The sequence below is a fragment of the Mustela lutreola genome, chromosome 11 (genome assembly GCF_030435805.1).
Source record: "Mustela lutreola isolate mMusLut2 chromosome 11, mMusLut2.pri, whole genome shotgun sequence".
Classification (NCBI taxonomy): Eukaryota; Metazoa; Chordata; class Mammalia; order Carnivora; family Mustelidae; genus Mustela; species Mustela lutreola.
Window position 1 is genome coordinate 81,004,817 of NC_081300.1, and position 14,687 is coordinate 81,019,503.

Consider the following 14,687-nt stretch of genomic DNA (forward strand, 5'->3'; position numbering starts at 1 on the left):
TGTGCAGGTAAAATAAATGTTGATATTGTCTGTCCTGCACATACTCCATCCTGTTCACCAGACTATTCACCATCAAAATGTATACAAAATAAAAACCATACCTCACCACTTCTATTACCACCCAGCATGCTAAAAACACCCTCATATATTCCTGAATTATTGACTTGATTGATAGCCCCACTTCCACTGTTGTCCTTTCTCCCTGCAAATTTATTTTGGTACAGCAACTTAACCTAAAAATCAAGTCAGATGATGTTTTTCTGCTGTTGAAAGTCTTTTGGTATCTTCCCCTTTCATATTAAATAAAAACTGAAGGCGTTTCAATGTACTAGAAGGTCATGCATCAATATGTTCTTCCTCTCTCCACCACTATGAACTCCTCATTGGCCTCCTTGCTTTTCCTAAGAGTAACAGACCAGCTGTTCACACAAAGTCTATATACTTACTTTCTCTGCCTAGAGCAATCTTTTCCTTTAATATTTGTATAACACCCTCCTTCACTTCCTGGGTCTTTGTGCAAATAACATCTCATAAATGAGATATAACCACCCAACACAAAATAAAATTAACTTTCATCCCAGCATTCTCCAATGGCCTTTACCTTTCTTGTATTTCTTTTTAACACTTATTACCATCAACCATCAGTCTTTATTCTATTACTGGTTTCTTTTCTTATTTGAGACACAGAGAGAGAGAGAATTGGGAGGGGGGCGCAGAGGAAGAAGAAAACACCCCACTGCCTAGAAAGCCTGCTGGGGAGTTACATCCCAGGACCCTGAGATCATGACCCAAGCCAAAGGCAGTCACTCAATGGACTGAGCCACCGAGGTGCCCCTCTATTATTGGTTTATTTCACTATTATATTTCAAAAGAATGTAAGCTCTTTGTGGTCAGGTAATTTATATGTTTTATTAATTAAAGTATTCTCAGAAAGGTAGCTGGCAGATTGTAAGGGCTCACTAAACTGTATTTTGTTGTTATTATTGGGCTCCTTTATGGGCTTTACCTCTTACGCTAGAAGTCTATCCTTCAGATGTAAGCAATAAGAATAGAGCCGTGCTGCCTGTTCAAATGAGTAAAAAGCCTGTATTAAGTGGATATTTTAAAAGCTAAATGAATGGCTTAATAGTTGTATATAGGGGGAAAGGGAACATATTTTCCACAGTTTAGAAGTGGAGTTCTTTTATTGAGTTCTTGTACAAGCCTACACTATTGAACGATAATGGGCAGTTGTACATTACAATTATACAAACACTGTGGTAATTTATATCCTTTTTTTGTAATTCATGACTGGATCATTTAATTCCTTAGGAGCATTACAGCATTTCAACTTTTCATGTTCAATAAATTTATTGGGGTTGCTACCTATTTTATTCAAATGGAGAAATAGTCTTGATTTAATCTAAATAAAGTGTTATTGATTGTGTTATTTTCTAGGAATGAGTCGCACATGCTAGTTTAAAAGTTTTGTTAAATTCCCATCTTAACTCTATTTAAGACAAGTCATCGCCAGATGGCTTTCTGGCATTGATTGCATGATATGAAATCTAGTATAACTAAAAGTTTTTGGTTTTAGTAGCATATAAATCAATTTAGAAAAATATATGTATTTGAAGATAAGATAAAGTTTTAAATTATTTGGCAACAGTAAACTAAACCTTTTTTGTAAATTTTTATTTTCTAAAATTTCATTGAGCTCTTTTGCAATAAGAAACAAGTTACAAAAAATTAAGGTTTATTTACCCCAATTCAAAATTATTAGGAATATAATCATAGACGTTGAAGTATTTAAAATATTGAGCCCAAAATATTTTATTAGGTCAATTCATGAATGCTGAGCATTCCCTGTTAAAATGTACTAATACTATTGATAGACTGGTAGAAGCCTAAAATCAAATATTTATTAAATATTTATATCCATATCGTTTCATGGCTTGGTAATTCATTTCTCTAGCATTAAATAATATTCCATTGTTTGCATGTACTACACTTTATTTGACCTTTCACCTATGGAAGGATATCTTGGTTGCTTCCAAGCTTTTGTCAGTTATGAATAAAACTACTATAGACATCTTTGTGGGTATAGAATTCATCTTCTTTGGATAAATACCAAGAACTGCTACTGCTGAATCATCTGGCAAGAATATGTTTAGTTTTGTGAGAAACTGCCAAGTTGTTTTCCATTCTTTATTCTCAATAGACATGGAAGAACATTCCTGTTGCTCCACATCCTCACCAACATTTCCTGTTCTGTTGTCAGTGTTCTGGATTCTGGGTATGTATGGGTGTCTCTTTTTTGTTTTAATTTGCATTTTCCTGATGACATATGATGTGAAGCATCTTTTTATATGCTTATTTGCCATCTGTAATATTTTCTTTTGTGAGGTATCTGCTAAGGTCTTTGGCTCATTTTTAATCAGGTTTTTCCCCCATTGTTGAGTTCAAAGGGGTCTTTGTGTAGTTTTGATTAACAGTCCTTTGCCAGATGTGTATTTTGCAAATTTTTTCTCATAGTCCGTGCTTTGCTTTTTCATTCTCTTGGCATTGTGTTTCACAGAGTAGACATTTTTAAATTCAGTGCTCGTGTTTTGTAGCTCAAGTTATTGTCAAAACCAAGGTCATTTAAATTTTCTTCTATATTACCTTCTACATGTTTCATGTTTAGGCTTATAATCCAATCTGAGTTAATTTTTGTGAAGAGTGTATGATATCTGCCTGGATTTATTTTTATTTTATTATTTTATTTTATTTTTATTTTATATTTTTACATTTAGCTTCACCATTACTCCAGAACCATTTGTTTAAAAGATTGTATTTTGCTCTCTTGTATTGCTTTTGCTTTTATATTAAATATAAAATATAATTGATAATATATATTCTGTTCCTTTAATCTAGTCTTTCTGTGGTATTACAATATTTTGCTTACAATTATCGTTATGGTAAACTGTTTTTAAAAATTTTATTTATTTATTTGACAGAGAGAGAGATCACAAATACGCAGAGAGACAGACAGAGAGAGAGATGAGGAGAACTAGGCTCCCTCCTGAGCAGAGAGCCCAATGCGGGACTCGATCTCAGGCCCCTGGGATCATGACCTGAGCTGAAGGTAGAGGCTTAACCCACTGAGCCACCCAGGCGCCCCATGGTTATGGTATACTTTGAAGTCAGTCCTCAGTCTTTGTTCTCCTTCAACACTATGTTGACTATTGTGAGTCTTTGCCTCTCCATTTAAACTTTAAAATTAGTTTATTAATATTAAAAAAAAAAAAGAACTTGTTGGGGCGCCAGGGTGGCTCAGTGGTTTGGGCTGCTGCCTTCAGATCGGGTCATGATCTCAGGGTCCTGGGATCGAGCCCCGCATCAGGCTTCCCTCTCTCTCTCTCTCTCTCTCTGCCTGCCTCTCTGCCTACTTGTGATCTCTGTCTGTCAAATAAATAAATAAAATCTTTTAAAAAAAGAAAAGAAAAGTAAAACATTTAAAAAAATTTTAATTTAAAAAAATTATGTAATTTTTTAAAAAAGGTTAAAAATAGCAGAACCATTTTTCTTATAACTGGAAAATACATTGTATATATATCTATCAAAAATCACTTGTCATGGGGGCGCCTGGGTGGCTCAGTGGGTTAAAGCCTCTGCCTTCAGCTCAGGTCATGATCCCAGGATCCTTGGATCAAGACCCACATGGGCTCTCAGCTCAATAGGGAGCCTGCTTCCTCCTCTCTCTCTGCCTCACTCTGCCTACTTGTGATCTCTGTCAAATAAATAAATAAAATCTTTTATAAAAAAATTTAAAAAAATTAACTTCTCATGTCTGGAATCAGGAGCATATGGAAAAAAATAATATCTGAGGACAATACGTCTACCATGTTTTGTGCCTTGTTAATATTTTTAAACAGTCAGGCAACTTTTAGCTTTATTGAAATACCTGCTAAGATACCAGCAGTGCCTTTTGGAGCCCTATGACTATAAAAATTAATTGCAAATATTCAAAATGTTTACAATGGTGTCACTATATAGGGCCACCACCAAGTATGTTTCAGAAGTAAGCATAACTGTTACTCTTCTGTAAGGCAAAAGGGCATGTTTTCAGGAGTTCCATCTGCTGTACTAGGAGGTGAATCAAGTAATGATTTCTGTCTATAAAATAATTCACTTTTCAATCTAACATTCCTCATTCCACATTATAATAATAAAAACTAGGAGGAGACTAAAACAAACAAACAACTACAACTACAGCAACCAGCTTTTCCTTCAGTGGAATAGTAAATATAACCTTATGAGTAGTCTGAAAATTATTTTTAAATATTTTTAAGATAAATGTTTGGTTAGAAAACCATATATTTTATATTACTAAGAAATAACAGGTGAAGTTTTATTAACTTCTAAAAAGTCTAGTTACTTCTATTTATCTATTAACTCACCTCTTTATGAAGTAGAACATGATCACACCTATTGTATCTACCCAAGTTTGTATGCTTTGGTTATTTTATGTTTGCTACTTCCTTGCTTAATTTTTACAATATTTGATACATAATAGTATCTTTAAGTCCATCTATGGTTTCACAGAATTTGTTTGAACTTCATAAAAATGTACCATACTTTTTGCACTGTCCTTGTTTTACTTCTCTATTAACTTTCCAAGATTTATTCACTTTAGAGTGTGTAGCAATCATTATTTTTTATTCCTCCATAATGCTATGTTTACAAATTTGTATTTATCTGTACTTTTAAAAATATCTTAATTATATACCATTTCTCATCTCACGTAACACTCATGTTACTTCTACACTTATCAGATATTATGTAACTGAAAACCACAACTCAGCAACAATATAGCATCATTTTTCAAAATTAAATGGCTTACCAGAATTCCTTAATTCTATCCTTTATTTGTATTAGATGACCCTTTATTCTGGTATTTGGCATTGTTCATATGGAGGAAAGCTTATAAGTTGATATTCCATAAATAGAAGGATTTACTATGATTGATTATTTTCATTTAGAATGCATAGAATATGGTTGATTTAATATTTCTTTCTTACTCTCTGCCTGGAACATAGTGCTATCTATGTAATAGCCACTGAAATATTAAGTTAATTACCTAGACTTTAAAGTGCATATTAATAGGAATAACATACAGAACTCTTCTCAGATTGGGACACCTGGGTGGCTCAGTCAGTTAAACGCCTGAGCCTTTAGCTCAGGTCATGATCTTAGGGTCCTGGGACACAGTTCTGCAACAGATTCCCTGCTTAGCCGGGAGTTTGCTTCTCCCTCACCCTGCTGCTCCCCCTGCTTGTGCTCTCTCTCACTCACAAATAAATGAAATTAAAAAAATAAATTCTTCTCAGATAGCTAATATAGAATATCGTCTTTGTATTCATCAAAGGGAAAGGGCCATATAATAATGAAATTCAGACTACTTCAAATTCATTTTTTAACCAGTAAGAAAGTACTGGAAACAAGCCAAAAATGTCTTTAATGAGTTAAAGAAATAGATTGATTTTCAATATCTTAATGTTTCTAAAATAAATTGCAAGATTTTTATACTAGATATCAGTGTAAATATTCATTATACAAGGATATTCTAAAAATAAACGTGAGAAAACTACTTGACATATATGATGACAAAAACGAGTTTGACAAAAGTCAGTTTGGGTAAAACTTACAACACCTACCACCTGAATCTCTTGTTCTATAATTTAATTATTTTAATTTACAAAAATAAAAAAATAATATATCAGAGTAAGTCTATTGATAGCTTTGAAGGTATGCTCTGGTTGTGCACTGTTTACTAATTAAAGGGGAATCAAATATGTGATGCTTATGGTGTGACTATATTAAAATTCAACAAGTTCAGAAGCATACGAGGAATAGAATAAAGACAAAAGATGACCCTTACTTATCCTAAAGATAGACAATGGTATATATGTGCTAGTTGGGAAGAGAATCCAGTCAGTAGATGGAGGATGTGGTAGTGGAAAAAAAAAGACACAACGTTTTGGTTGAACGTTTAGCACTATATTTAACAAAGTGAAATTGTGTGTTAATAGCCTTGAATAAAATCCAAAAAATATTTTCAATTCATTGAAGATTATTTAGGAAAAACTTGAAAAGTACAACTTGATAAGGATTCCAATAAAAGATTCATAAGCAATACAAGTTTCAGAATTTTTAGTATATTTTCCCTAAAAAGCCATTTGATTTAAATTAAAAAGAATTCTATTTACCTGCCACTTAAATAAGAGGAAATTATTTGGTTTTGTAATAAGTCAATAAAATAAATTAACATATCTTTAGAAAACAGATATGCACACAAATTTAAAAATATTAGTGCTTAAGCTGTTCAGCAAACATTTGTAAAATTCCTTGCCATCAGCTAGCTCTGGAGTTCTGCTAGGTGAGTAAGGCCATGTATGTTACTGCTCAGAGTACTGACGCAAAGCAATTGTCCCCTTCACATCCATTTTTTGCTGTTGATATGTCATGCTATGTTGTTTAGAGATACATAGATGGCCCTACATGAAGGCCTTTTTTGTGTGTATATGGGTGACTGTGATTTAACTTTCAAGTAAGATGGCTCCTGATTTACAATGATTCAACTTACGATATATTTGGCAATGATGTGAAAGTGAAAGTGATTCAGAAGAAACTGTACTTTGAATTTTGAATTTGGGTCTTTATAAAAAGGGCCAGTGACATGTGGTATGGTGCCGTCTTGTGATGCTGGGCAGGGGCAGTGAGCCACAGCTCCCAGTCAGCTAGAAGGTTACAGGGGTGAACACCTGATATTCTTACAACCATTCTATATATAACCATTCTTCTTTTTTTTTAGTGTAATATTTAATAAATTGCATGTGATATTTGATACTTTGTTATAAAAGCGGCTTTGCTTAAGATGATTTTGCCCAAATGCAGGCAAATGTAAGTGTTCTGAGTATGTTTAAATAAGCTTAAGGTAAGCTATGATATTTGATAGTTTAGGGGTATTAAATGCATTTTCAATTTTTTATGTGTTTCTCTGTACATAGCCCCCTTGTAAGCTGAGGAACATCTCTATATGTATATGTAGCCTTGGTATGGCTTACATATTATTGGCATGAAACATCTAGAACAGTACGTGTACCATATAATTGTCTACAACATCAAACAAGTTTCTTGAAAACTTGTGCCAAAGGGGTTATGACTTTAAGGATTCTTATTTCAGAAGGGTTCTCTCAAACGTAGGATTTTTCAGAAGTTAAGTGAAAATCTGACCAAACTAAACATTTTTCCATTTTCCCTAGTGAGCAAAGATAGCTAAAATCTATCTGCCATTATCAACACTGTACTCAACGATTGTAATGCTAATTTAAGAACAGATTATTTATATCAAAACCATATGTTGGCCTAATCTTATACAATATTCATAAATCTCACTCAGAGCCTTGGACACTTTTATTTGTTGAGTCTATATGGTACTACGGACATTCATCTTTTTTGACCTCATAGCTTCATGTATGTCTATACTTTAGAAAATACATCCATCAGAGTTCCATTGTAAAATGTCTGGGTCATAAAATGTGCTATGCTATCAAAATGGTAAGAAGAACATACAAATGACCTGATGTAATGAACTGGACCAGATTGCCAGATATCACATTTCATACCAGAAAAATTCAGTGGTAAGTTTAAAATGGCCATCTATACTTCGACTGAATTATAACTCATTTAACTTCTTTCTTTGTGTACAGTATTATACATTAGTCAGTATTATAGTAAATAAGTACTTTGGACAGATGTAAATATGCTGTAATAAAAAATGTTTTTCTTCTTTCCTTTAGTCCTTTTTACTTGTAAGACTAGCCACAAATACCATGCCTCCCCCAAAATAAATTGCAATCCAAATTTATCTCTAAATGAATTTATTGCACAGAAAAAAAAAATATATATATATGTATACACTTACATTAGACATGTTCAAAATAGTTACACAACAGCAGGGCCCTAAATGTAAGCAGTATAGTTGTTTTGTTTTGTCTTGTTTTTTTCTTTAAGAAAAAAGAGGTTATGTGAAATATTGGAATTTTATTTTGAGGCCTAGTATTTCAAGACAGTTAACTACACTTACGGTGTCAACAGCCTCTTGTTGGCAGTATGATTTTATTGGCTCCATGGAATAACAGCAAGGATTTACTATTGCTTCTTTCTTTTATGACACACACAGAAAAAAAAATTGACACATTTGCTCAAGACCAACCAGAATCATTTTAACGTATCAAAATTGATGGGAGGCCTTCACTGCCAAAGTCCCTGCTGGGTTTTCACAATTCATTGCAGACAATCTGCTACTCCTATTATGATAAAGGAGAGAAGAGTCATAATCAGGGAAGAAAGCTAGATTAATACTTGTAATTATCATTGAATTATTTAGACTGCTATAGGATTATTATTATTAGTGTCATTTGATAATTTTCTCTCATTTTATTAAACACAACTGTGAGTAATAACCCTACCTAATATTTCTCTGTATTGGCTGACTAGCTAGCAAACATTCATGAAAATATCCATTAGCCACACATATAAAAAGCTGCATTATGATGCTGTGAATCAGAACATACCACTACCTGATCCTGTAGCTCTTTGAGGATTTGCAAACCAATTAATTCTATGTGTCTTGGATTCTTTCCATACAATTAGAAAATTTATAATAGTGTCCATGAACATTATTAGTTTTACCATTTTAAACCAGCAATCACACTTTGATTTTTACAACAAAAGCAGAAATATAAAAACACACATTTGGATCTGTTTTCTGTTAGTCTGTCCGGACTTCAAAATCCTATTCCTCAAGATAATGCACACCAAAGTTCTGGATTAAACAAGAAATTAGATGGCACCTGAACACGTGGTTTAATATTCTCAAAAGCACTATGCAACTTATTTCTTACATTATGACATTGTTTTACAAAGATCCACACTTTTATAATGTTAGTATTTTTAATAATCAATAAAGTCAATTAATCATGATTAAAAATCAAACATAAAAATTTCTACCTTTTGCTTTTGCCCCCTCCATTTAGAACTTATTTATAGCCTGATAATTCAAAGGTCCCTATGTTTATGAAAATCTGGACAGTAATAGCTCTAAGATCCCATTCAGAACTTGATATTAATCTAAGTCTTTTGGCTCCATTTATCCTGAGAGCAAAGAGTAGGACAAAGGATTTGAGTACTGTTAGTTTATCTGGGAGATTATCCAAGGTAGAAAAGAATGGGAAAGTGATACAGTGAAGAAGCAACTTTGTCAAAGAGGTACATTGTTGATATAATTGTTGTGGATAGAAAATAAAGGCTTGCTTTTACTGAAAGGTCCTGAGAAACTTCTTTAAGTTGTCCTCATGAAGACCTGAAAACTGACAATTTTATCTATGGTTCTTATTTCCACTTCACTGAGAGCTGTCCTCAGAGGACATTAACTCTCCTACACTTTTGGGTTGTGTTGGAGACATTCTAAAATGAGAGAGAGGACATGAGATGCTATCCGTGTTAAGTAACTGCAATTTCCCATGGAACTATCCACCACAGGTTTGGCTATAATCAGGTGTTGGGCCTTGATATCAGAGGGATTTGAGGCAGTATCATTTTAGGTTAATCATTATATCTGAAATTTCCAAAAACTTCAACTGATGAAACTTTGATTATAAATCTATAAATATAACAATAAATCTACAGTATTCAAATTATTTTCTAAGAAATACACAGACAAAGCATCAATTGATTAATATTTAAATGTTACAAAATACCGAACTGAAAGAATATGGTCATATAACAACGTGTAAGAAGTAGAACTTAGGTTTAGGTTAGAACTCAGGATGCATTTGAGACTCATTTAAGAAATTGAATGGAGGGACACCAGGGTGGCTCAGTGGGTTAAGCCACTGTCTTTGGCTCAGGTCATGATCCCAGGGTCCTGGGATCGAGCCCCAAACCGGGCTCTCTGCTCAGCAGGGAGCCTGCTTCCTCCTCTCTCTCTGCCTGCCTCTCTTCCTGCTTGTCATCTCTCTCTGTCAAATTAATAAATAAAATCTTAAAGAAAGAAATTGAATGGATGTCTGACTATCTTATAGGTTTGCTAAAAATCAGTGACTTTGTGTTCACGTGTGGCTATGTAGGAATTTTTAACTTTCTATAAGAAATTATTAGATTTGATTATATAATGGCAGTAAAGGATGGGGAAAAGCAAAGTACGAACCCCATAAAGGCAAAGACACTGAGTATGAGAAAAGAGTAATAAAGAAGAATCAATGCCTTTGAGGAAAATGGGAATTGAAATACACAATGATTGCTGATTTTTTTAGATGGAGAAAACAAAACTAGCTTGCAAGAAGGAAATAAGAGAAGAAATGTTTTGATGTGATACAGAATCCTGGAAAAGGCAGTAACGTGGAATAAAGGAGGAGGGAGAGCATATCAGGTAATTTGGATAGGAAGGAGTTAGGAGATAATTGCTTGATAAATTTTATATGGCCCACTTAAATGCACAGATTTCTCTTCTTTACTTTATATGGAGAACAGGGTGTCCTTTCTCTTCCCTTTCAGAGCACCAGAGGTGTACTCTTTCAGACTGAAAACCTGAAAAGCTCAGGACTCAGTTGCTTAAGCACAGCTGAGAGGACATATTTCAATTAAGATTTACATTTTGCTGTATAGTAGAATTTCAAAAGTGGTTTAACCATATTTTTTTTCATTTAATAAGAAGACTACAGAGAGTGTTTTCTGGTGTTAGTTCAGAGTCTTAAGAAAGTCAAGTGAACTATCTTAGAGGTTTTCATTGCAAAAATTGCTGTTGGAGTTCTCACTATTAAGCCCACATTTCTGGCAGAAAGATAGAGTTAAAAGAGAATGATATCTTGTACGACTGATACTTTGTCATATGGTTACAATATAACTAGAAAAGAGACAATAAAATATTTGATGTTGTTTTAAGTTTCCTTGTTGTCAATCCCTCAGTGCTTTCTGAGATTAAAGGAAAAAGTAGATGGATATTGACCTGGCAACTATCAACACCTGTCAGTCTCTCTTGGATAACCAGTATCTCTATAATCTCTTCTTCCCAGTAAAAAAAATATATATATTCATAACCCACACTGTGCCATCTCAAGTTACTCCACCAAGATAAAATTACAATGATTTTCAATTGTTCCAAATGGACAGAATACACTTCCTTATGATATCATGTCTTATAAGATAGATAATTGGCTTGCTACCAATATACCCAGAGGTGACTGTGGAAGAGACAGGAAAATAAATAATAATATTTATTTATTCCTTGGGTTGACCCTGTTTACACAGATGCATTACTATTAGAAAAGTTTGGTTTGGGACATTGGAATGAATTTACTTAATGGGTCTGTATGTAATTGGGTTGGAGGAAATTTTTAATTTCTACAAAAATTATTAGAATTCTATCTTATTCTCTTTTGTTAATTTTCACATGTTAACAAAGCCAACGCTTTTGTCTAGCAGACCAGATCTTAAATCCTAACAAAACTCAATTTTTTCCTTTATTTTTTTTATGTTTGAGAGCCTCATGTTTTCTCATGCTGCTTTAAATACAACTCAAAAAAAAATGGGGCAGTAAGACCAGACTTTATATTTTATTTTATTTATCTTATTTTTAATTAAAAAATTAAAGATTGTATTTATTTATTTGCGAGAGAGAGCATGAGTGGGGTAGAGGGAGGTAGCTGCAAGAGAGACTGAAAAGTATACTCCCTAATGAGCAGGAAGCCCGATATGGAGCTCAATCCCAGGATCCTGACTGAGATCATGACCAGAGACAAAGGCAGATACATGTGCAAAATCCCTTTTTTTCTGGGAAACAATACTTTACAAGAGATGTTTGAAAAAGTACTGGGGAATCAACTTTAATCGGAGATACAAAAATTTAATTGACTTTTGTAAAGCTACAGGGATCCAAATGATGGGAATCCCAGCCCATTTAGGTTGTGGACCACAGAGTATTCTTCTCTGTAATATTTTATTTTCTTCCATGTCTACTAACTCCAGTCCAAGTTCACTGATCTCTTTTTAGATAGTGAAAAACATGGCAAAGAATACCAAACGAGTGCCCAATATTCTACAATTATTCCATCATTTCTAACATATAGAAGTGTGTTATCAAGGCTGGTTTTGTGAACGAACATAGTTCTGCTAAAGTGTGTTTTGTTCTCCAAGAAATTAAATGCATGTTTATCACACAATTATAAAATACTTGTGTCAAGAATTTTTATTCAAAAATTAATAAGAGAAGCAGATATTAAAACTAGTTCACATGGTTATTTGGAATATAAGCAGAGTTGTGCAGCAGAAGTGCTCTGGGCCCATAATTTGGGTTATACAATTTATGTTTTCTAATGAAAAATCATTAACTTGCATTATAGTTAACAAGAATCTTGTGCATTACCATCAGTTTTCTACATTATAACCTCTTGCTCTACAGTTTGTAAATACTTTGTCAATAGTAAGCTAATAAACGGGGTGACTCCAATGGATTGAGATAATCTCCAGAGTTTCTGCTACATAATGCCCAGGACTCCATTGAAAGGACACCTAAGAATTTACTTTGCCCAAAAATTAGATCATTTTTTTCACTGTCCTTACCTATTTTCCAAACCTAGTCCTTTTGCTTCAGCTTTCAGTCTACGGACAACCCTGTATCTGACTGACTTGAATGTCTTGCAGATTAATTTGCTTGCCAGAGGTGGTTCCTCTAATTGATGTCTAAGAACCCTAATTAGTTAAGAAAACTTTTTTTTAACATTTTCATTGCTATTTATTATTATTATTATTATTATTATTGCTAATATCTCTATTACAAATAATTCACAAGGGCATCTTTCTGACAAAAAAAGAGCCAGCTACTAGTAGAAAAAGTACATTTGACTCCGTCAATGAAAGTGGTAAAGGGATTTGAGAAAATAAGGCAAAGCATGGAATTATGTGTTAAAACTTTAAATATTATAGACACATTTACTTAATTTCTAATACTGCTGTTGCTTATAATTAAATAAGATGTTTTCCATGAACCACACATTACAGAAAATATATTGTTTATACAGATTAAATTTTCATCAAAAGGGACGCCTGGGTGGCTCAGTTGGTTAAGCAGCTGCCTTTGGCTCAGGTCATGATCCCAGCATCGTGGGATCGAGTCCCACATCGGGCTCCTTGCTCAGCCGGGAGCCTGCTTCTCCCTCTGCCTCTGCCTGCCATTCTGTCTGCCTGTGCTTGCTCTCTCGCCCACTCTCTCTGATAAAGAAATAAAATCTTAAAATAAATAAATAAATTTTCATCAAAAACTTGTAAGTGTATTTTATTGTAGGATCATGATCAGCATTTTGCAGATGAGAAAAGTAAAATTTAGAAAAGTGTGTCTCTTCAAATCCCTCATACAATATCTGGCCTACATAGAAGGATATACTATCACAATTGAGGAAGATAATTGAGATTACTTAAAATGATAAACTTTACTGTATAGGGTTTTTTAAAAGTTTGCCACAGATTCAGATTCTTTTAAAATATATATCTATTTTATGTAGAGAGAATGCACTAAGAAGTAAGAAGAAAGTGATATATCAGTGCTACCAAATAATGGCTATAATATCATCACCTTATTTATGAACAATGAAACAGTGTGCAATATTTAAATAAATTTAAATAAATTCCTCTTTATTTTATATATTTATAAATTTAAATAAATTCCTATTTATTTATTATTAAAGAAATTCCTCTAACAAACAGTATGTTTTGAAGGTTGCTAGCAGGAAAGTGTTGTACTACATGGAAGTAATCAGAAAATATGATCTAAAATTCTGCTTTCAAGGGCCCTGGGTGGCTCAGTGGTTTAAGCCGCTGCCTTCGGCTGGGGTCATGATCTCAGGGTCCTGGGATCGAGTCCCGCATCGGGCACTCTGCTCAGCAGGGAGCATGCTTCCTTCTTTCTCTCTGCCTGCCTCTCTGCCTACTTGTGATCTCTCTCTGTCAAATAAATAAATAAATCTTTAAAAAAAATGAAATGTACATTTGAAACTAATGGTACACTATATGTTAACTAATTGAATTTTAAAAAGTTAATAAAAAAACCCACTATTTTATAAAACAATATTCCCAACAGGCTCTTTTGCTTTAAAATACTCACTTTGTGTGTCTCAACACCAAAAGAACAAATAATCCAATCAAGAAATGGGCAGAGGACATGAACAGACATTTCTGCAAAGAAGACATCCAGATGGCCAACAGACACATGAAAAAGTGCTCCATATCACTCGGCATCAGGGAAATACAAATCAAAACCACAATGAGATATCACCTCACACCAGTCAGAATGGCTAAAATCAACAAGTCAGGAAATGACAGATGCTGGCGAGGATGCGGAGAAAGGGGAATCCTCCTACACTGTTGGTGGGAATGCAAGCTGGTGCAGCCACTCTGGAAAACAGCATGGAGGTTCCTCAAAATGTTGAAAATAGAACTGCCCTATGACCCAGCAATTGCACTATTGGGTATTTACCCTAAAGATACAAATGTAGTGATCCAAAGGGGCACATGCACCCAAATGTTTATAGCAGCAATGTCCACAATAGCCAAACTATGGAAAGAACCTAGATGCCCATCAACAGATGAATGGATCAAGAAGATGTGGT